Raw genomic sequence first — 23,242 nt, 5'->3', positions numbered from 1 at the left:
CGACCCGCACACTGCCGCCAAAGTCCAAAGCTGCCGATTGCATCTGAAAGGGGAGTACGCTCCGTACATCCGCCTCGCACCGCAGCCAAGACTGAACGCCGCGGCTCCCGAAGTATGGCTCGTACGCCGCATCGTAAGCTGAACGTCTCGCATCCAGCACCGTCCGCCTCGCTCCACGTGGCCCTCCGCTCTACGCCTCGCACCGACGACTGCAACGAACCGGGGCTCGCACCATGAGAGGCCGACAATGCTTCGCATCTCCTTTTTTTTTTACAGAGCCTCGTCCGTGCCTGACTCATCGTATCAAGGTACTGTGAACGACTCACACTGCATTTGTGTGCGCATCGGACCAGGGCGTCCGCTGCGCATGTTTGACTCTTTCTGGGCATTTTCATCACCATGAGAGCCAGACAAAGGGTACGAATTGCATAGAACTCTAAAACCAAGCATTTTAACAAGAACTCTTCATTTCTGATAGTATTGTGGATTATTTTGGTCGTTATTTGGTCTTGTGCTAATCCTTTATATAAAGATCAACTATTTTTCATATAAATCTAGTGTGGTGTCCATTTGTGGTGTTGTCACTGAGTTACTGTATGTGTTCACAAATGCTTAACCTATAACGCCTCTGAAATAAGTCTTGTCTGCTCGCGCCAAGCTACCTCGAGGGCGAGTAGGGGTTATTTTTAAGAGGGTAATCCCCTTATCCTGCCTAGAGTAGAGGGTCCCTGCTTGTCACAAGTACCTACCTGTTCCAACCAGAGACCCCCAATTCTAACATTGGTGGTCAGCGGTGAGGATCCTGAATTTGCATTTGTGATTCATGTACAGTGATTGATGAACACTACTTGTGAGCTCAGACCATAATGCAGCCACGTACTTTTTGATTCTTGTTTTGCTAAGAGATCTCCATTTTTAAAAGTCATGCCTGGGTCAGCCATTGTGGAGAAACCAGCCTCTGTAGTCTCTGACAACGATGAAGTAGAATGGGAAGAAGAGAGGCTAGAGAGCTACACAGTACAACAGATGAAAGGCTTCTGCAAAAAGTTCGGAGTTCCCCAGTCTGGATGTAGAACCAAGCCCAGCTACCAAAAGGCGCTGATGGCCTGGATTGAGTCAAGGAGGGCACCTGAGGATGTGGTGGAAATTGAGCAGGCAGAAAGAATCAATGGTTTTGGCAGAGTCCTATCGCCAGAGGAGTTGGCAGACAGTAAGGAAACCCGAGCACATGAAATGGAGATGGCAAAACTTAAATTAAATGGGCAACTGGAGCTGGAAAGTAAAAAAATGGCTCTGGAAGAGAGAAGAATCTAAATGGAGCATGAAATGAAGTTGAGGGAGATGGAGCTAAAGGCTAAAAGTTTGGAGCTTACTCCCTCTGGTGGCAGCACACCACCAGTGGAGGTAGAATCAAGGGTGTACATACCAAAGGAGGTGGTTAAATCATTTTTTTTAAATGATGACATAGGGCAGTGGTTCAAGGGCTATGAGGTAGCCATGTCTTCCCACCGGGTCCCTGAGAGAGTTTGGGGGGGCAGGGTTGTGGGGGCGGTTCCTGAGTGAGGGGCGGGACACACTGCTAGATTTTCCCTCAGAGGTTCATAATTCTTACCCACACGCGAAGGATGCTTTGATGACCAGGTATGTATGTCCTGAGTTGTATAGACAAAGGTTAAGGGGTTGCACAAAGATTCCTGATAGTACGTATGTTGAGTATGTAACTTTTTTTGCAGAGCACTGGATGGTTGGGTGAAGGGTAGCAAAGTTAATGATTTTAAAGGGCTTCTTGATTTAATGGCATGGGAGCACTTGTCCAGTAATTGTTTTCCTGAGCTACGCCAACACCTGATTGATAGCAAGCTGACTAACCCTAGGAAGCTTGCTGAGGAGGCGGACCGCTGGATCAGTACCAGGGTCCACAAGGGTGACGTGGGAGACTCCGCCAAGGGTGGGCAGGGTCCCCAGCAGAAGAGTGGGGGGGGCAATGGAAAACAGAGGGCGTTCCAAAGAAGGCCCCAAAGTAATCCCCAAGGGAACCAAGGGAAAGGTTCTCAGCCTCTCCCACCCCAGAAAACGACCGGGCCCCGTCAGGTCCCCCTGTTCAAAGAGGGCCCCCAAGGTGTTACAGGTGTGGTGAACTGGGTCATTTTCCCAATGATCCAAAGTGTTGCCAGTTTGGTAAACCTGCACCTCCGAGTGCAGCCCCCCCTGGCAGATGGCTAGTGTAGCCCTGGGTGAGGAATGGGTTGTCCAAGGAGGGGGAGGTCCCGCATAGATGTCCCGTGTCTCATTAGGAGACTGTGATATGGTCCAAGAGTACCAACTGCCCTCAAACACTGAGAAATATGGGCAGTGGGTTACCATTAATGGCAAGACGGTTGGGGCTCTTAGAGATACAGGAGCCAGTATAACAGCTGTCAAGTGTCTCCTGGTGTCTCAAGAGCAGGTTGTCCCACATGCATTCTGCTGAGTCGTGAACGCCGACAACACTGAGAGTCAGTGTCCAATGGCTCAGCTTCCCTTTGAGTGGGGGGGGGTCTCTGGTACTCTTCAGGTAGCTGTGAGGCCCGCCATGTTATGTTATGTTATGTTAAAAGAAATTTCTTACGCGCACTAACACCGATTGGTTTCTTGGCGCTGTCAATGATAGAGGGAGTGACCAGGGAGACAGGTGGCTACGATTTATTGGAATGCTTGCTGGAAAAGCCAGGTCTTTAAGGCTTTCCTGAATGACATAAGGTCAGAACAGAGCCGGATCTCCAGAGGAAGGGTGTTCCACAGCCGTGGGGCCAGTGAGCCGAATCTGCAACCTCCCGCACGTTTGCGCTTAAAAGATGGTATGTGAAGAAGACCCTGATTGACCGAGCGCAGATTTCTATCCGGGGCATACTTTATAATAAGTCTCTCAATGAATTTGGGACATTTGCAGTGTAAGGCTTTGAAAGTCATGCAGCCTGCCTTGAAGGTACGGCGCTGAGCCACGGGGAGCCAGTGGAGTTTTTCCAGGAGTGGAGTGGCAGATTGCCATCTGGGCTGATTTAAAATTAGTCTAGCTGCATGGTTCTGTACCATCTGGAGACGTTTCAGAAGGTACAGAGGCAGGCCCAGATAGATCGAGTTCGCATAGTCTAGATGGTAGATCACAGTGGCAATCACCACCTGTGTTAGGGCCTCCCGGGTAAGAAGACGGCGGACCTTCCGAATTTTCCTCAGTTGGACAAAGCCTTTAGAGACTACCAGACCAACTTGTGCTTTAAGAGATAAGTCACTGTTCACAATGACTCCCAGTGTTCTTGCTGAGGTAGAGGGAGTTGGTGCTTGGCCCATTTCTGGCGGCCAATAATGCGGGCCCCAATATTTAGCACTGTCACCTGTGAGGACCAGCTCCGTTTTACCTGGATTCAATTTCAGGTGATTTTGGTCCATCCATGCTTGACTGAACCTCAAGGTGGACAGAAAGGTGGATATAGAGGCGTCAGAGTTGTCCATTGTGAACAGTAATTGCAGGTCGTACGCATAGTTGAGCATTGCCTGTGGACTGTTTGTTAGGGAATGATTTGGAGAGCTCCCCTTGGAAAAAGGTGGAGAAGAGTGCGCCCCTGAGGATTGTGGGACTGCATGACTGGGCGTGCGTGACCACCCATTCAATGGCAGCCAGTAGGGGTGCTTAAGAGGTCCTGGAGCCTGAGGGAGAGGCCCAGGGACCGGCCTTAGAGAGACGACACAGGAGGCGTGGGCAACCGGCCCCTGTAGTTCCCACGGTCCAGGAAGAAGCAGACCTTAAGGGGGATGCCCTGGAACAGGGGAACAGATAGCTGAACTGGGGCACCTGCCTGAGCTGACCCATTGGCAGCAGGAAGGAGGCCCCTCCAGGGAGGAATTCTGCAGAGGGCAGAAAGAGTGTCCTTCTCTCGTGGGTCTGCAGCAGCAGGCTGCAGACCAGGCCAACATTGATCAGTCTGGATCACATCTCATTTACTAGGAGAACAACCTCCTGTATTCAGAGCGTAAGGTTGCTGAGCCTGGGTCAGCCCGTGTGCCAGTGGTAACCAAGAGCTTCAGAGCCTTCCTACTGGGGCTGGCTCACGATGTGCCATTGGCAGGGCATTTGGGGCAGGACAAGACATTTGAAAGGCTTGTCACCCACTTTTAGTGGCCTCAAATGCGCAGGAGCTCAGATGTTCACTGCAGGACCTGTCAGACTTGCCAGGCAAGTGGAAAGATTGGGAGGAAGCGGAAGGCTCCTCTTCAGCCATTCCCTGTGGTCAGTACCCCATTCCAGGGAGTGGGGATTGACATTATGGGGCAATTGGACACCAGTACAGCCATGGGCAACAGGTTTATCCTGGTCCTGGTGGACCATGCCACCCGATACCCGGAAGCCATCCCTCTGAGGACAGTGCCGGCCCCTGTGGTGGGACGTGCACTGATGGGAATTTTCTCCCGAGTGGGATTCCTTCTAGAGGTGGTGTCTGACCGAGGTACCAATTTCATATCCAAGTATATGAAATCCCTTTGGCAAGAGTGTGGTGTAACCTACAAGTTTACCACACCTTACCACCCCCAAGGAAATGGGTTGGTTGAGAGATTCAACCGTACCCTCAAAGGCATGATAATGGGTCTGGAAGAACCCATGAGGCGTAAGTGGGACGTCCTCTTACCATGCCTTCTCTTTGCTTACCGTGAGGTGCCACAGAAGTCTCTAGGGTTCAGCCCCTTTCTGCTCCTGAATGGCCACCCAGTGAGGGGACCTCTAAGTCTGGTCAAAGAAGGCTGGGAGCAATCTCCCAGGATACCTCCCCAGAGTGTATGTAGCTACATGCTGGCCTTCAGGAACCAGACTAGGTATTTCAGAGCACTTGCTGAGGCAAATCTGGAAGCAGCCAGGAGGAGATGAAGCAATGGTACGACCAGAATGCCACTCTGGTAGAGCTTCAGCCTGGTCAGGAGGTGTACGTCTTGGCCCCCGTGGAGCCTTGTGCGCTCCAGGACAAGTGGACCGGCCCCATTGAGGTGGTGAAGAGCAAGAGTCCTGTTACCTATTTGCTGGACTTGCTGTCTCCCAGGAACCCCTTGCGGGTCCTGCATGTCAACCGCCTTAAGCCCCACTTGGAGAGGTCCGAAGTGGGCATGCTCTTGGCAACAGATGCTAGAATGGAGAATGAGACTGAGCCTCTTACTGACCTCCTTGCAGCCAAAGAGCAAGATGGGTCAGTGGATGGAGTTAACCTCTCTCCCACCCTGTCCTCTGAGCAAGTGAATGACTGCCGCCAGTTGCTGGAACAGTTTTCTGATCTGTTCTCCCTGGTTCCTAGTATCACAGATTGGTGCGTCCATGATGTGGATACAGGAGACAGCTTACCTATGAAGCACAAGGCTTACAGGGTAACTGACAGGGTCAGGGCTTGCATCAAAGAGGAGGTCTCAAAGATGCTTGCCCATGGGGTGATTGAGTCCTCCAGCAGTCCTTGGGCCAGCCCAGTGGTCTTGGTCCCGAAGGCTGGAGTGCCGGGTGCCACACCCGAACTCCGGTTCTGTGTGGACTACCAAGGGCTCAATTCCGTCACGAAGACTGATGCGCACCCCATCCCCAGAGCTGCTGAGCTCATTGATCGGTTAGGGGCTACCCGGTACCTCAGCACATTTGACTTGACGTCTGGGTAATGGCAGATCGCCTTGTCTGATGGGGCAAAAGAGAGGTCAGCATTCTCCACACCAAATGGGCATTTCCAGTTCCGGGTTATGCCATTTGGGATGAAGAATGCTCCTGCCACCTTTCAGAGGTTGGTCAACCAGGTGTTGGTTGGGCTGGATGAGTTCAGTGCCGCCTACCTGGATGACATCGCAGTGTTCAGTGTCACATGGGAAGAACACCTGCGCCACCTCTGGGAAGTGTTGTAGGTACCTCAGAAGGCAGGCCTCACGATCAAGGCGAGCAAGTGCCAGATCGGGCAGGGTTCTGTGGTGTACTTGGGACAACAAGTTGGAAGCGGCTAGGTGACGCCCCTTCAGCCCAAGATCGAAACCATCCTGGCTTGGGAACCCCCCGAAAACCCAAACTGAGGTGAGGGCCTTCTTAGGATTCACCGGGTACTACAGGAGGTTTGTCAAGGGGTATGGCAACATTGTTGCACCCTTGACAGAGCTGACTTTCAAGAAGCAGCCAAAGAAAGTGATTTGGACTGACAACTGGCTGAAAGCTTTTGAGACCCTGAAAACTACCATGCGCACGGCTCCAGTGCTCCTGGCACCCAACTTCTCCAAAGAGTTCCTTGTGCAGTCAGGCGCTTCAGAGCATGGTGTAGGGGCTGTTCTCTCACAGATGACTGAGGAGGGCTTTTACCAACCTGTAGCCTTCATCAGAAAAAGGTTACTTCCACGGGAACAGAGGTGGAGTGCAATTAAGCATGAGGCTTTTGCTGTGGTCTGGGCACTGAAGAAGCTAAGAACCTAGCTGTTTGGGACTCACCTCCGGGTTCAGACAGACCACAGGCCCCTCAGATGGTTGATGCAAATGAGGGATGAGAATCCAAAACTGTTGAGGTGGTCTATTTTCTTACAGGGTTTGGATTTCACGGTGGAACATCGCCCTGTCACAGATCACGCCAATGCTGATGGTCTGTCTACATTTTTCCGCCTTGGTGATAAGAACTCCCTGGGGTAGGGTAGTTCTCCCCACATTTCAGCTGGAGGGGGCACTTGTTAGACCTGGCACCTTGGCATGGGTCTCCCTTCCACTTTTCCGTTACTGTGCCTCATGTGTTTTGCTGGTGTTAGCTGCTCACAGCACTGTGCCACTGCCAATCAGTGCCACAGTGCAAGTTCTCCCTGTATAAAATATGTACGTTGAATGGATTCCATGATTGCCTTATTTTGTTTACTGTTAGACCCCAGTACAGTGCACCAGGAGTGCCCAGGGCTTGTAAATCCAAATGCTGCTAGTGGGCTTGCAGCACTGATTGTGCCACCCACAGAAGCGGCCCGGTAAAAGGTGTCTAAGGTCTGCCGTTGCAGAACCTGCGTGCAGCCACACGCTGTAATGCTGACTGGGCAAGTGCACCCACTTGCCAGTTCCTAAACCTTCCCTCTTTCTTCATATCAGTCACCCCTATAGTAGGCCCACGGGCAGGGTGCAATGTAAGTATAAGGTAGGACAAGCCCTGCTGTGTGTGACATGTCCTAATAGTGAATTACAGCCATTTTCGTTTTTCACTATTGCAAGGCAACCTGTTCTCAAAGGCCAGAATGGGCTATTAGAATTGTTACATTCTATGATCCTAACAGACTCAGGGAACATGGTGGAAATTCGAGTTTAGTATGCCTGAACTCAGAATAATAAAATACTTCTTTTAGTAAAGTTTATTTTAATATCCTGTGTTTACAAATGCTACTTTTAGAAATTTAGCATTTGCTTGCCTGACCATTCCAGCCCGCCTCTGCTAGGATGTGTATCTGCTGTCTGGGTTCTGTGAGTGACAGGGCTAGGTAGCCTGGTGGTGAATAGAAATATTTAAATCCCCATGGGTGGAAGGAGTGCACCTGGACTCTGAATAGGACTGTTCTCTGCCACCACAATGCTGTCTCCACCTCCTTTGGGGCGTCTGATGTCTCTAGCCTGCTCCCTGAATGAAAAGTCCGAGTCATGTCAACAGAGTGCTCAATAACTGGTTTTGGCTGGGCACAGGCCCCTCTGCCCCAGAAGAACAAAGGATTTAGGGGTATAAGTATTGGGACCCTGCTCCCAAGAAATTAGATCCTGCTTTAACAAGAAGAAACCTCTGCCCGACGAGAAGGAACTGGGAAAGCTGTAAGGAGAAATACTGTCCCTGACCTGGGGGATTGGCCTGCAGTGGTTGCCTTGCTGCTGAAGGAGAGGAGAAAGACTACAAAATACCTTATTTTCCAACTCGTGCAAAAGATCTCCAAGGGCCTGTGAGTGAGCTTGCCCCCTGAACGAAGTCCCAGGACCAGTGGACTTCATCTGCCTCACAATCCGCTGCTGGAAATGCTGTTTTCAGTATTTGCCGAGGCTGGGATGCCTCGTACCACCAAATCGTGTCCAGTAACGCACCGTACCCCGCCTGTCTGCCCTAATCAATGTGACCAAGGAACCGTAGATCGCACCGTGACTGGCTGACCTCGCCGAGTACAAACTTTTTGCCTCATCGAGCCATTATGGTTGGTACGACCCGCACACTGCCTCCTAAGTGAAAAGCTGCCGATCGCATCTGAAAGGGGAGTACGCTCCATACGTCCGCCTCGCATCGCAGCCAAGACTGATTGCTGCGGCACCCGCAGTATGGCTCGTACGCCGCATCCTAAGCTGAACATCGCGCATTCAGAACCGTCCGCCATACTCCACGTGGCCCTCCCCTCTATGCCTCGCACCTACGAATGCAACGAGCCGGGGCTCGCACCGAGATAGGCCGACAGCGCTTCGCATCACCTTCTTTTTACAGCGCCTCGTCCGTGCCGGACTCATCGTATCAAGGTACTGTGAACTACTCGCACTGCATTTGTGTGTCGCCTGCATTTGTGCTGCGCCTGTTTGACTCTTTCTGGGCATTTTCATAATGTATGGGCGTAAAATCCATTCAACTTGCGGAATTTGCGGATTTTTGGCAATTTCGTGTTCCCCAAATCGCACAAATTTGTCCAAAAATCCGCAATTCGCAAGCTTGCGGATTGTTTTGCTTGGTCGCGCTTGAAAAATACAATATTGCGCGTGTGGCGTTGACTTACAGTGATTCTGAGTTCGATGAGTAGTTTTTCTACCCGTTTGCATGTGCTGTGCCATTTTGAATCTTGCTGCGTGATCGCGCAAGAGTTTTTCGACCGTGAGTACGTCATCGCGGCCTGCCATCTCGCACAGCGAGAGTTTGACAACGCGAGTACGTCATAAGGGGCCCGCGATCACGCATCGCGGGGGTAAACAATTGTGAACACGTAGATGCAGCGCGCAGCTGACTTCCGGTGGGAGATTTGAACAGCTCGCTTTCCCGAACTTGCAAAAATTGCAATTCTGCACAAGAAATCCCCCGCAGGCATCATAAACCTTCTGAAAATGATGATTTTGATCAGAATAACTCCGTAGACTTACATTTGGCTGCACTTTTTTGTGCAAGGAGTCCATTTTGGGGGGGGGGAAAGGAAGTGCCCCAGAGTCTCCAACTTCCTGTTCCTGTCCAGCAGGCTCCTCCCAGTGCTTTGTCCATCTCCTGGTCACTTTTCATTTGGATCTGGAGCTGGAAGGATTACTTTTTGTGGCTGCTGCTGGATATTTGTATTTGAGGACTTTTTGGACTTTGGAGTTTTTGGATCACTTTTGGATTTTAGATTTTACAAGTAAGTTGGTGTTGTTTGTTTGGGGCATTGCAGTTGCTGCAACTACAATTTTAAAACTTTTTCACAACTTAAAAAAATATATATTGTGGGTAGCCGGAGTATCCAGTAGGCCCAGGGTTAGTCATGAATGCATGATACAACTGTTTCTGTGAGTTTTGTTGAACTTAAAATCCCATTTATGTCATGGAATTTTAGCTCACTGTTATATGTGGATTTTTTTTTTAATTTTGGGGTGCCTGTAAAGCCACACTAGCCAGTAGGCTCAGGGGTAGTGAGTGGTGCATGGGCCAAGTCTTTCTGTGGGATGTCTTGAATTTAAACATCAGTGAGGGCATGGATGGCATTGGATTGGGGTGATTTTTGTGTGTTTTTTTACTTTTTTCAGGGCCTGGCCATGTGGTGGGGGTCAAGGGGCCATTTTGAAGCCAGGCAGTGTGCTCAGGCCTGCACCCAGTTTGCCATGCTTTCATCCATTATGCCCAGGGGTAGTGAGTGGTGCATGGGCCAAGTCTTTTAGAAATAACTTTTTTAGGCTCTGTATTTTAGCAGTCTGGCACAAATGCATATTACCGGTTTTAGAAAGGCACAGTTTCTTTTGTGTGTTATAGATTGGTACGCCTTACACAAACATTTAAGGCATGGCCTTGTCCGTGTTTACGAACCCCATGAACAGGTCTGCCAGCCGTGGCAATTACAAATCTGTGATTTTCTGGCACAGTTGTGCCCCCGCTTTATCGAACTGGAGCTGCGCTGTCTCTTCTATCCGCTCGCAAAACCGATCTCCATGCAGACATTAGACAAGTCTGTTAGTGGTCTTACCATGTAGCAAAAATGCATACCATTGGAAACAAGAATGCACCCAATGAAATTCACCACCTCCTTCCGCAAATAGGGACAGCCCCAGACCACTGTAGATTGTTTTCTTTAATGAAAGCCTTGATCCACCATCCCCCCCTCACCCTATACTGAGTACCTCTGGCATCTGACCCTTTCCTACACGCGGTCCGTAATACTGCACTCGAATGATCTATGTAGTGAGCGTCCTACCATTAGTTATCTTTACCGCACTCCCAATTCTTCTGGGCTTCAATGCTGAGATGCCGAGGACTACATACCAAGAAATAAGTCAGATACATGGTAAGTAAAAATATTTTCATTATCACGTGTGTTGATGTGCTTAAATGCTGCCCCCACCCCCCTCTTTTCTTTTTCTTTAGGTTACATCGGAGTTTCAGCTGAAGGGTGAGAAGGCCTAGCACACTGTATTTTACACGAAAATAGGCTAGTACTGTGAGATAGTATGTTGTATGCAGAGACTATCTCTGAGGGCATGGAATATTTGTATAGTATGAATGCGTATGTGTCCTGATTTGTATAGTAATAATGCGTATGTGTCATGTGCACCTGAGTCAATATGAGAACGCTTTTGTATGACTGAGGTGTTAATCGAGTGGTCAATGGGATGCGAAAAATGGGCCTGGACCTGGTGCCCCCACGCGAAAGACGAATAGCATTTTTTTAAATATAGCACATTCCTTACTAGAAACGTATCTTTCTGTAGCCAGTGAATGGGAGGGTAGTCTACATCTGGAGCCTGAAGGATTATTGCAGTACAACGAGCCCGACTCCAATCGATATCCCAAGTGTGCGACCTTTTATAGGAACACTTTCTATCCTATTTACACCAAAGTAATGCACACCGGTGAGTTGATTTATGTACTGACCAAATAGAGAAGTGAAGAGTCGCCCGCGTTGGGGTTCATCCAATCCCCCTCCACCCAGAAGTTAGAGATATTGTCATGTTTTAGAGTTACCCCTTCTTCTTCCATCCACATAGAAAGATAAGAACTGTACAGTTGCACATCTGACTGGCGTCCCTCCTTTACACCTGTAACTCAACTTGGACTATCATTGCTAGATGTTGGGGGACCCCACCATGAGGATCAGTACGACTGGGCTAGTGTCCGGTCATTAAAGGGAGTAAGTATTTTCAAAAGAGGTCACCTGCTTAAATGATCACCTGTTAGGAAGGAGGGAAGGAAGGAGCCTGGCCCCCGAGTAAATTAAATGAACAATGAGATGCGCAACGTGCTTGAAAAAGCCCTTTTGTCCAAACTAACACTGCGTTTTGTCTTCGGTTTCTGTGCTTGGTGCATGTACTGTCACATCCTATTCGGTATTGTGTGTATGTAATCTGTGCATTTATGTTTTCCTTTGGCTTGTGTGTTTAAAATATAAATTGGCCTGTACTGTTCTATGTTGTACGTATACTGAATAAACTTATTGCTGTGCACACTCTTTCTCTCTCTCTCTCTTTTGAGCCTACCTACACTGTGGGACCCATTCCATAAGACAACTGGGTGGACTCACTCTTAGCAATTCACTTCATAGAATACGGTGAAAAAATGCTTTTGAATAAATCAAGACACTGTACCTCCCAAGTACGCGTCTAAATTGGCTTTAACACGTCAGTGTTTGAATAAATTGTCAGGAACAAAATACCATATTATGCCATGTTACTAACCCTCCTTTCAGTAAAATGGTGGAATTTCAATTGGCTGAAAATGAAAGGACGGGTACACTGATGTCCCCTAATCTGAGCCATAAAAGGGGGCTATATGTCGATGGCTTTCGTTCAAAATGCCTCAGTGGCATCACCATCATCGTTCATGTTACCACGAACATTGCATATAAATTGTAGGGACATCGCAAGTCCTTCATTAACTAGAGAAGTAATTAGGTTGTAAAAGATGATGTAAACATAAGAATAAGATTTACAGTAAATGATTAACTAAACTGAAAGGAATGTTGTAGTAAGCCCTGCTGAATGGGTACTGAAGCCAAGATGTTTAGCTAAAAGTAAGGATCATTGACAGGATGGAACAATGCTCAGCCTGTGTACTTCATGGTAAATAGCTAGGAAGGGTACCTGTATGCCCATGAAAATAGCACATCACACTTTTTGTAGTTAGCAGACCTTGAAGCAAATATAGCTCAACAGGATTTAGTTTATAACAACAAGTCTCTGCCGGAGGAGCCGGTTTGAATTTGACAGACTATATAATTGATAGATATTAGATTTCTTGCCACAATCAAGAACGTAAAAGGAATGGACACCGAAGATAAAAAGTATGGTGGAAATTCCTAGAAGTGCTTGCAGACCTGCACAACAGTAATGGTTCATGAGTGAATAATATGCACAGATGTAAAGATTAAGAGTATCCATACTATCTTCATTTTTGAGTAAACGATAAATATTTCCCCAACTATTTTGGGTTGGGAGAGAAAATTAAAATTGTGTAACGTCTTCCTCTGCCAGTTCTCTAAAATTTGTTTTATACTCATTATTAGATTAAAGATACCCTCCAGTCATCGGAAGAGAAAGGCAAGATGGCGGTCGTGGTGAAGGCTGTGTGAACAGCCCTATCCTTCGCTCCGAGCACCCTCAGGTGGAGGAGGGGAAAAAGAACTTTTTCGGGCTTTCTGGCGGGACCAGTACAAAAAAAGAACATCGGCATTTAATAATGCTTTCCAACTTTTAAAGCATCCTTACGACATTTGGACAAACTTTTCCTACCGCAGTTAGCTGGATCAGGCACAGGTGTTTCTGGCGTCCTCCTACTGACCGACCCGGCTCTCCGGCTCTTCAGCTGGGCTACTTGGAGCTAATTGGTGTTTTCAGCCGGTGTGTTGTAGCCCCACGGATTGTTGCTTGCTGCCTGCTACGCGGCTTCCAGCGGCAGAGGAGAGTCTTGCCGTAGCCGTTTCCTGCATTTTTGACGATACTACTAAAATCTCGAACAGGCATACTCGTCACAGCCGTTTCGAATGCTGACGGATCTATTCTACATTCAGCGGCGTGCTCCGCTGTGGCGTGCTACATTGTATCTGCTCTGGGCTCAGAGCAGTGTCTTTCTAGGACGCGGACGCGGGGGAGCCCGTAAGAAAAAGATGCAGTCCAGAGCTCAGGCGGTCACATGCGGCAAGCCAGAAGAAAATGCTGGAGGCACTATGGAAAACGACGAGACGGTGGAGGTGGTGGAGACTCTCCCCGGTAAGCCTGCTGCCGGTAGGGGTAAGACCATTCAGAAGGAGACTGTATACTCCCCGAAGGCTGCTGAAAAAACGGCGGGGGTGAAAGGGAAAAGCTCTACTTTTAAGACGCTCCCTGAACTATTTGAGTAACAATCCTCTAAACAAAAAAATGAAGCTGCTCAAACAAGTGGTTTAAACCTGGCTTCTTCGGATAATAATTTCAGCGCTGTGGGAGCTGGTGATTCGGTAGTGTTGGTAGACCTGCAAGCTACAGGGGAAGAAACGTGCCCCCCAGTGATGACTGATGGTACTCTTGACTTAGCAAACTCAGTGCCACAGGAACTTGTTGAGAATTTTTATTCTCTATCTGACTTTTCTTCAGACGACAGTACTAATGTTAGCAGGGATGGGGCTGAGTGCAGTAATGAGAGCAGCTCTATAGAAGGCGAAGGTGAATTAAGCGGCAGCCTAGATTTACCAAATGTTTCTGCCTCCACAGGAAGGAGACGTAAGAAGAGAAGTTCTGAACGGGCTGCGACCAAAGAGACCAAGGCTAACCCACCTGAGCTGGTAGAAGACGCTCCTTCCACGTTTAAAATCCAGGAGATAAGCAGTTCTTCTAAACATTTAGAGGTTAATACTCAGGGTGTCAGTCTTATAGCTGAGGACGCCGATCCTGATGATGGGCCTCCCAAGGAAATCACTTTAGCCACTATTTATAATATTTTGATGAGCCATCGTGCTGAAAGCAAAGCAGAGAACCTGCGTACACAGGCTACTTGCTCAAAAGTTAAGAACTCTGTTCGCCGAGCAATTAAGTTATGTACGGAAACTGCCGATAGAGTCACGGAGGCAGAGTTAAGAATTTCGGCTTTGGAAGACAAGACATTTGCGCAAAAACAAGAACTCGATAACATTAAGGCTCATAAAGACGATATTTCTTACAAGCTATCCGGCTTGGAGAACCAGGTTCGTAGAAACAATTTGCGCTTCTTAGGAGTTCCCGAGAAAAAAGAGGGGGGTGATGCTAGAGGGTTCATTATCGGGTTATTGAATGATGCTTTTCCAGAACTGACGACTTGGAATTGGTCCAAAGAAGTGCAACGAGCACACAGATTTCCTTTTGTAATAAGAAAGCAGCGTCAAGGGCAAGAAGAGTATCCTAGGGTAATTCTGGTCTCCTTTAACAATTTTTTGGCCAGGGAAGCTATTTTTTCATTAGCCAGACCCGATAAAAAAGCTGAAGGTATGAATTGTGAATTTTTTGTGAGACCAGACTATTGTCAGGCTACTGTGACTCAACGGTGGCAGTTACGCCAACTTATCCCAGACTTTCAGAAGAAAGGTGCCACCGTATTTTTGCAAAACCCCGCGAAATTAAAAATCATATTTAAGGGGCAGAGTAGATTCTTCTTTTCAGGCGTCAAAGCTAAAGAATATTTGGACTCTTTATGATAGTATATGATATAATATTGTAATGTATTACTTTTCTCAGAAGAAAGGTGCCACCGTATTTTTGCAAAACCCCGCGAAATTAAAAATCATATTTAAGGGGCAGAGTAGATTCTTCTTTTCAGGCGTCAAAGCTAAAGAATATTTGGACTCTTTATGATAGTATATGATATAATATTGTAATGTATTACTTTTCTTTTTCTGATCGAAAAATCTGCATTTAAATGTATGTTTTTCTATGTATGCTCGCTTAGACGCTTTACATGCTCGTAAAATTAGGTCTCCTTTCTCCTGGGGGGTGTCTCAAGGGTGGAGACATGGCACGCCATTTTTTTCAGGAACTGGATGTTCCTGTGCCTCATATATTGGGGAGGGTGGGGGGTGGGGTTCGAGGTGTGAGGAGGGTGGGGGGGCAGGGTTGGTGGTGGGGGTGTAAGGCAGTGGTAGCTGCTAGGGGTCAGGTTCTTTGGCACAAATTTGTTTCATCTCTGAATTTTTTTTTGGTTCTATCCTTTTGTGAATTCAGGAAAGAAGGAATAATGATTATATTTTTTAGACCCACAATTATGTTATAAATGGATAGGAAGATCAAAGTATGTACTTTAAATATTAGTGGCCTTAATGACCCCAAAAAAGTAGGAGTTCTACGTAGATTGATTCAGTTGCTATGTCTTGATATTTTGTGTTTACAAGAGACACATATTCCTTGGGATAAGCGAACGCTTTTGAGAAATCTGGGGCTTTAATTACTAGTAACTTCTAAACAAACGGGGGTTAAAAGAGGTATCGCGATTTGTATGAAAAAAGGAGTTGGTAAATGTGTTAGAACTTTAGCGGACAAATGGGGGGGATGGGGTCTGGCAGAACTAGTTGTGGAAGGCCATAAGTTTACTGTCTGTTGTTTATACAGTCCTAATTTGGATGAAGGCGAAATATTTAATACTGTTAGCTCGGAATTGTCAACCTGGCCTCAACCCATAATTTTGTGTGGGGATTTGAATGTCCATGTCGAATCAAACTGTAATATTAGATCTAATTTGAAATATACTGGCCATAAGTCTAGAACTTATAGAGCTTTAAGAGAACTAGCTCTAGAGAACGGATTATTTGATGTGTGGAACGGGTTGCAACCTAATGACTCTGGATATACTTTTTTTTCAATCCCCCACCAGAAGTTTGTTCGTCTAGACTATTTTTTTATTTCATCATCATTTATGGAGAATGTGGAGATAGAGCTATTACCACAACTGGTTTCTGATCACAATCCTGTTATACTGGAACTAAGGCTACCTTTTAAAAGTCCTAAACTGAACTCACAATGGTCCTTTCAAAGAACTCTGTTGCTTGATGAAGAGTACCTTCAATATATGGGCAAAATTATTAAGGACTTTTTTCTCTACAACAATGAGACAGCCTCAGTCCAAGTTGTGTGGGATACTTTTAAATCCGTTGTTAGAGGCGAAACTATTAGTTATTCTAACTTCAAACGAAAGAAAACACAAGCTGAATTCAAGAATAAATTAGCTCAAATTCGGGATGCCGAATTAAATCTAGTCTTAGCACTCAGAAATGGTCAGGGTGCGGACGAGGCTCAGCGCCTTTTAACTGTTAAAAGGTTTGTCCTATATTCTTATATAACAGATCAGGTGGCAGTTAAATATAAACAGCACAGGGCTGAGTGTTATGAATATAGCAAGCAAACGGGGAGGATGTTAGCTCGGCGGCTTAGACAGAAAGCCATGCAAAATGAAATAGTCAGAGTTGTAGATTTAGAGGGAGCACTACAAGAGACCAGGCTAGGGATACTGCAAGCGTTCAACTCCTTTTATAAGGTTTTATATAACAAAGATAATAATGAAACTAATACAGCCAGTGCCCCAATGGATTATTTGAATAACATTGATAACACACCACTTCCTGAAGATCATAGAGATTCATTTACAGCTCCTATCACATGGCAGGAGAATGAAACGGCAATCCTTAGTCTTGCTCCTGGGAAAGCAATGGGGTCAGATCAAATCCCTCTTGAATTTTATCGTACTTTTAGAAATATGCTCAAACCTGAGCTAATTAAAGTCTATCATCAAGCTTTTCAAGGGAATCCACCTGCTTCATGGTCTATGGCTATTATTGTAGTATTTAACAAGAAAGGAAAAGATCCAAAAAAGCTAAGCTCATATCGCCCAATATCTCTCATTACATCAGACAGTAAAAAAAATTCTAAAATTCTGGCTAACAGATTGAACAATATAATGCCCAATTTAGTGTGTAGGATTCAGCATGGTTTTATTAAGAAGAGAGATACCACAGATCATGTTAGACGCATTATTGCTTTGCTAGACTGGGCACAGGCCAAGGAATCCCCAGTCGGGGTCATCCTGTTGGACGCTGAAAAAGCCTTCGACAGGGTTGACTGGGGGTTCCTGTGGTCTGTCCTGGTTTGGAAGGGCTTTCCATTTGAATTTATTTCGGCCATTCAGGCGCTGTATTGTAACCCTACGGCAATGATTGGTATAGGTATGGAGATGTCTGACCCTTTTTCGATCAGCAGGGGAACAAGACAAGGTTGTCCTTGCTCTCCACTACTCTTTGCGTTATACATAGAACCATACCTGATTAAACTTATGCAAGACACAAGGATTCCTTCGGTTAAATTGTATCAGTCTGAGCACAACGTCCTTGCCTATGCAGACGACGTTGCCATTGTGACTACTGATGTTGTCTTAGCGCTACCGAAAATTGTAGAACTGGCCCATGAGTTTGGTAGACTCTCAGGATAAAAGCTCAATATCTCAAAAACCCAAATACTACATTCCTCTACTGGTCGACCAGGTGGTGTCATTCTGGCTTCGACAGTTACATATCTTGGTGTGACAATTTCTGCGAAGGTAGAGGTAGTTTGTTAGTTTCTACTAATAGGACATTAGAGAGACTTAATAATTTGCATCTATCCCTTGTTGGCCGCACAAACGCTGTGAAAATGTTGATACTTCCAAAGTTTCTTTATTTTTTTCACACCATACCACTTCTTTTTTCCTCATCAGTTTTCAGTAAAATAGATCGAACCATATCTAGGTTTTTATGGAGTTATCGCCGTACCAGGAGATCCATTAAGTGGTGTATTCTTCCGAGAGTACGTGGTGGTTTAAGCATCCCTAGTTTCCGACTTTATTATTGGGTTATCACTCTCAAATTGATGGGAATCTTATTATTCCAAGATTACAGTTTAGACGAATCTTTAATACCATCTATATATGAAATGTTGTTGGGAACTGAAGTGCGACAATGTCTGGTAACATTTTCAGAACCCAGTTATTACAAAAAAAACAAGTTCAAGATTATGATATCTGTATTCCAGCTATGGAAACAAATTAATAAGAAATTCTATTTCCTATCTAAGTTGAATTACTATACGCCACTATTTGGAAACCCTTTACTACCCGGGATTTTTTCTGATCCTGTCATGCACCGATGGCACGGTCTTCAGATTTGTTTACTTGGGCAGCTATATCAAGATGGATCTTTTGTTTCGTTTGCTGAGTTACAGATGCAATTTGACCTCACTAGAGGTGATTTTTTAAAATTTCTGCAGATTCGCAGTTTTTGGGAATCTAATAATTTACTAAACAATGATTTAATGCATATGTCTGACGTTTTGGAGAGCTGTAGGAAGAAAAATAAAATCGGTGTAATTTATCAATTAATGTTAAATAGAAGGCCAGATAATTTAGATTTCTATGTGGAGAAATGGCAAAGAAGTCTGGGAATTGAGGGAATTGATATTTCTAGGGCTCTAGAGGTGGGTAATAGGGTTCTAGTTAATGGCTCCCTTAAAAGTCAGCATTTTATGTCTGTTTTTGACCTGTATTATACACCATCAAAACTAGCAAAATGGAAGGCTTGAGGTACTGGGTTTTTAAGAACCGGCACAGAACCGGTAACCCAGCGGTGCCAGGGGATCAACACCCAGAGACCTCGGGTATTCCTGAGTCAGACCGACAGAAACTTCAGAGTCTTCCAGGTGAAGTCAAAGATTAGTTTATTGGCTGCAACCAAGGTGACAGGGTCCTAGAAGTACGGTACAAGTATATTCAGGAGACTGCACACTTTCACGAAGTCAGGCTTCTCTTCTTATACATTATTTTCAGCCTTGGGCAAAACATTCCTTGGATTCGTGGTATTTCATTTATGGTTACTGATTACAAAAGAAAAGCAGAGTCATGATGACATGTACATATTTCACGTCGTGCTGCTCATAACAAATCATCCGGCAAGGCCCAACATTTCATCAGATATCGCTGGACCCCTAATAAAAATGGTCACCTCCCCATCATAAAGCAAGTGAAGGAAAGGAGTGAAGAAAGATGTGAGCGAGATATGGCAGGTGTGCGCGCTGAAATGGTTTTATGGCTGGTTGAGCCTAGATGCTATCTTGCTCGGCCACTGGGAGGGAACTGACCTAACGAGTTCGGCCTGGGGCAAGGGTTCTAACTTGTACTGGGGTCAGAGAGAAGTCGATTAAGGAGTATGTGTCCTTGTGGAATCAAATTCAACTGGATTAAGGCCTATGTAGAGGGCAACATGCAGCTAAGGGTTTAGAAGGTAAATGACGATTTCGAGGTGAAATCGTCACTCGAATATGCCGAAAATACATGTACTTGATGTACTCGTCATTCTCGGTTTTTTGATACCAAATTCGTCCTATTTCGACGAAGTTTTTATTCTCGAGTCCAGTACTATAATATGAATCCAGATTTTTCAGAACCACAGACCCTCCTTTTGCCCTTACATAGGCAATTAATCTATCCTCATGTTAGTCTGAGTCCAGATCTATATTTTATAAAAATCCTCAAGATGTTACTGAAGCATAATCCTATTACCTAGCGTCTCTCTCGGGACAGGTCTCCCTACACACGCAGTAGCACAAAGGCCATATATGGCAGGACAAAAATAGGGAGTGCCTCTATCTGTAGTATGTGGTACAAGACCACACACCCAACAATAAGTCATGTTCAACTACTAACTGGTGTTGATGAAAACGGTACAAAAGGGATTTATCAGTAAACTCTGATCTCCTAACTATCCGTGTTCGGGTAACATCTGGAAAGATGAAAAGAAGTAGAAGTAGGAAAAGACATAGGTTTGGGAGGTGGGTGCAGATGTGATTTGGGCAGCAAAAACAATCCCACCCATAAAAGACAATGCCTGCTTAAAACACACTAGAAAACACGTCATTAGGAACATAAGAACAAAGTAGTGACCGCTATTACAAATGAATCATAATTTTCCACAACCCTAAGCAAACGTACATCCTAAAATTATCTAGTACATTTTAGGTCTTCTTATGCATTTCTGTAATTCATTATATGTTCAAGTGAAACAGTGGTGACTCTCATTAATGCTCTGAGGTGAAAAGGGAATACTCTTTCACAGAAAATGGACGTTATTCTGCTTCTACTCAAGGGAATAGTACTTTAAAATAATGCTAGCAAAGCTGCAAAAATTAGTTTCCAAACTCCAATTCTATACAAGCTCACATAAAATACCCAGAGTCCGTCAAAGCCTCTGCTGGTAGGCTTCTATTGTCCATCAAATCCGCTTCCAGTGTCTTCTTCGCGTTGGGCCTCTTCATTCAGGCTCTTCATGACTCAGTATCCGTTGGAGTGCCCTCCTGGCAAACACTCATAGCTCAATTACAAAGTCTCAATGTCTCAAGGCAGTGCACCAGTGTCTCTTCTTCGTGGCAGATACTACAGATGATGCGCCCTTCATTGATCAAGGGCACAAAGCATTTCATGCAGATCCAAGCACTACTGAGAAACAACCCAGCAAGATCAGCAGCACTTTCAGACTCCAACACTCATTATTTAGTGTCAGAGGACGCTCAAGCTGCTCTCTCACGGGCACCAGAATGTAGTGCCTTTTTCCAAACGTGGATCCTTGGGTGCACTGCCTTTCCATTGGAGCAAAGGGAAAAGAGGTGTGTGGGGGGCCAAAAACTCAGGCCAAGGGGATCAGGGGACCGCGCGCTGTCAGAGGTTCAAGCACATGACAGTTGAACAAACTGAACAAACTGGATGACAGCCCTGCCATCAACAACAGGGATCCTTCGCATCTTTGAAACCAGCTCCTCTTTTCATTTTCTGTTTACAACGCCTTCTGATGAAACAAATGGCTTGCTTGGGAGGTACCATTGGGGGCACGCTGATGATCGCTGTCACACTAATGATTGCTGTCACACTACTTGGTTGCAGGAATTGTAGGGCCAAGAAATCTGTCTTTCATCTGTCACTGATGGAGAGTGTGCTTAGTCTCGATCAAAGGTCTGCAGGGTATCACTCTTCCTTTGACTCTGGAAGATTCCCGCAGAACCTAGTGATATAGGAAATGTGACAACTGCTAGTTTCCTTCAAATCAAGCACAAAAACAGTTCATGGGTTTTGACAAGGGGACTGAAAGCAAGTGGCCTGCAATCTGCAAAGGAGTGACCACACGCCATGGGACAATGTTGGTCTAGAATGCACTGTCATTTTCAAAAAGCAATTTCAAACATAAAGGCAGTAGGCAAACGGTGTCTCTGGGCTTTTCAATTGGGTTTCCGTGTCAGAGCATATCCTTCATCATCTAAGGTTAAATAACTACATGAAAATTCTATCTAAATGGATGTTTTTACATATCGTGGCATTGTCTAATGGTGCAAATACATATTTTCCTCAATGATTAAGTGCTCCTAAATTCCTTATCTAGAACATCTCAAATAGAGAAATGACATAATACAGAATATCAAGGACATCACAGAAAAATCCCTTTAGAAATGTGCATTAAGTGCACTATGCAATACAAAGGCTAATGATCAAATGTGCAGACAACAAGACCAGAACTGGAGAGTCCCGCTATTTGCATGATTAAAACACATCTGATCCCACCACAAATTAAAGCAGCAGGAATAAAAGAGAACTGAGGAATTAAAATAGACATTGAAGATTTGTCATGTTAAAAAGGTAAACTTAAGATATCTCCTATTGAGATGGAAAACGTGTCTTACTATAACATTGGGTCAGTTAACCAGCCTGTCACTACCCCGACAATCAGTCTGAAAAAACATTTTACATAACATGGGGGATCCCTGATACATCACTCTAGTCTAAAAGTGTGCACATAAACAATACACCCATAATAATAAATGGGCTGACTGGTGAAAGGAATATGGAAAAGGGAAATGGAAATAGGACACAACTAAAATCCCCAATAACTAAGCATGATGCGGCATCGGTCCGGGGAGAAACAACAAAAGAAAAATCTATAGGAAGAACAAAAATTCTTGGGTGATAGTCAAGTTTGTGACATAATACCAAAAAACATGGACACAAAAGTCACAAATAGTGCAGAAATTTGGACTCTACCACGCCCTTACACCATATACGGTAATGTCAGGTAATGGTCCAGTTCATTCTGCAGGGAAAAAATGAAAAGTTTAGGTCACCTTTAACAAGAGCCACAAATCCATAATTTCATCCTTAGGTCCAATCAAGGATACATAAATTTAGAATTACCTGGTCCATAAGGGAGAGGGCAATATCATGACTCATGTATATCTCTTTTATTTTACTGCAATACTATTATGGCCAAATTTTGACATACACTGGTCAGGTGTTGTCTATTCGTGTCAACAGCATGCAAACATCCTGTCTGTGAAATTTAGTGTCAATACAACTTTTACCCAATTATTGTAAAAGTGACACATATCGTCATACATGCCTCCTTGCAATAAAGGCAAACTTGTAATAATTTCTTAAGTAGCAACATAAAACACAGCCAACATATACCAAGCCATCAAATATACATGCAGTATAGCAAGCACAAAAAGGCATGGACAAATCACAATAACATAAGCAGTGACGCATGTATTCATGCAGCCCAAAACCCATCAATGCAGGCCTGCTTAATTTGTCAGGTTTAGAATCAAAAATCAAAATTGCACACTTTCATTTAATCTCAAAATGTACACTTTCACTTACTCCCACCCTTTTGACAGATCATCACCAGCACTGGAGATTGAACTGTCAAATAAAACTTACAGTGTCGACCAGCAGGAACGATTCATAAGGGGAAAAATGCTAAATCATGAAAAAAAAACACGAACATTTCCTTGCAAAGAAGTCATAATAAAAACCCATCTCTTTTCAACATACTGCTGACTTGCCATAACATACAAAATACCAACTGTAATTAACCATCTTCCAAAAACATACTAATTCCAACTTCTCAAAAAGCAGAACTCATTCACAGACACTCTACATCCCCTGCGCCAGAAAGCCCTGAGGCCAGAGAGGCCCTCAGCAGAACATCTGTTTTCACTTACTCCTAAACCCCCACCTCACTGACCTTCAGGTCAAACTCTGCCTGACAT

This window comes from Lissotriton helveticus, chromosome 5_1, assembly GCF_964261635.1.
Source record: "Lissotriton helveticus chromosome 5_1, aLisHel1.1, whole genome shotgun sequence".
Lineage (NCBI taxonomy): Eukaryota > Metazoa > Chordata > Amphibia > Caudata > Salamandridae > Lissotriton > Lissotriton helveticus.
This window is presented reverse-complemented; position numbering follows the sequence as displayed.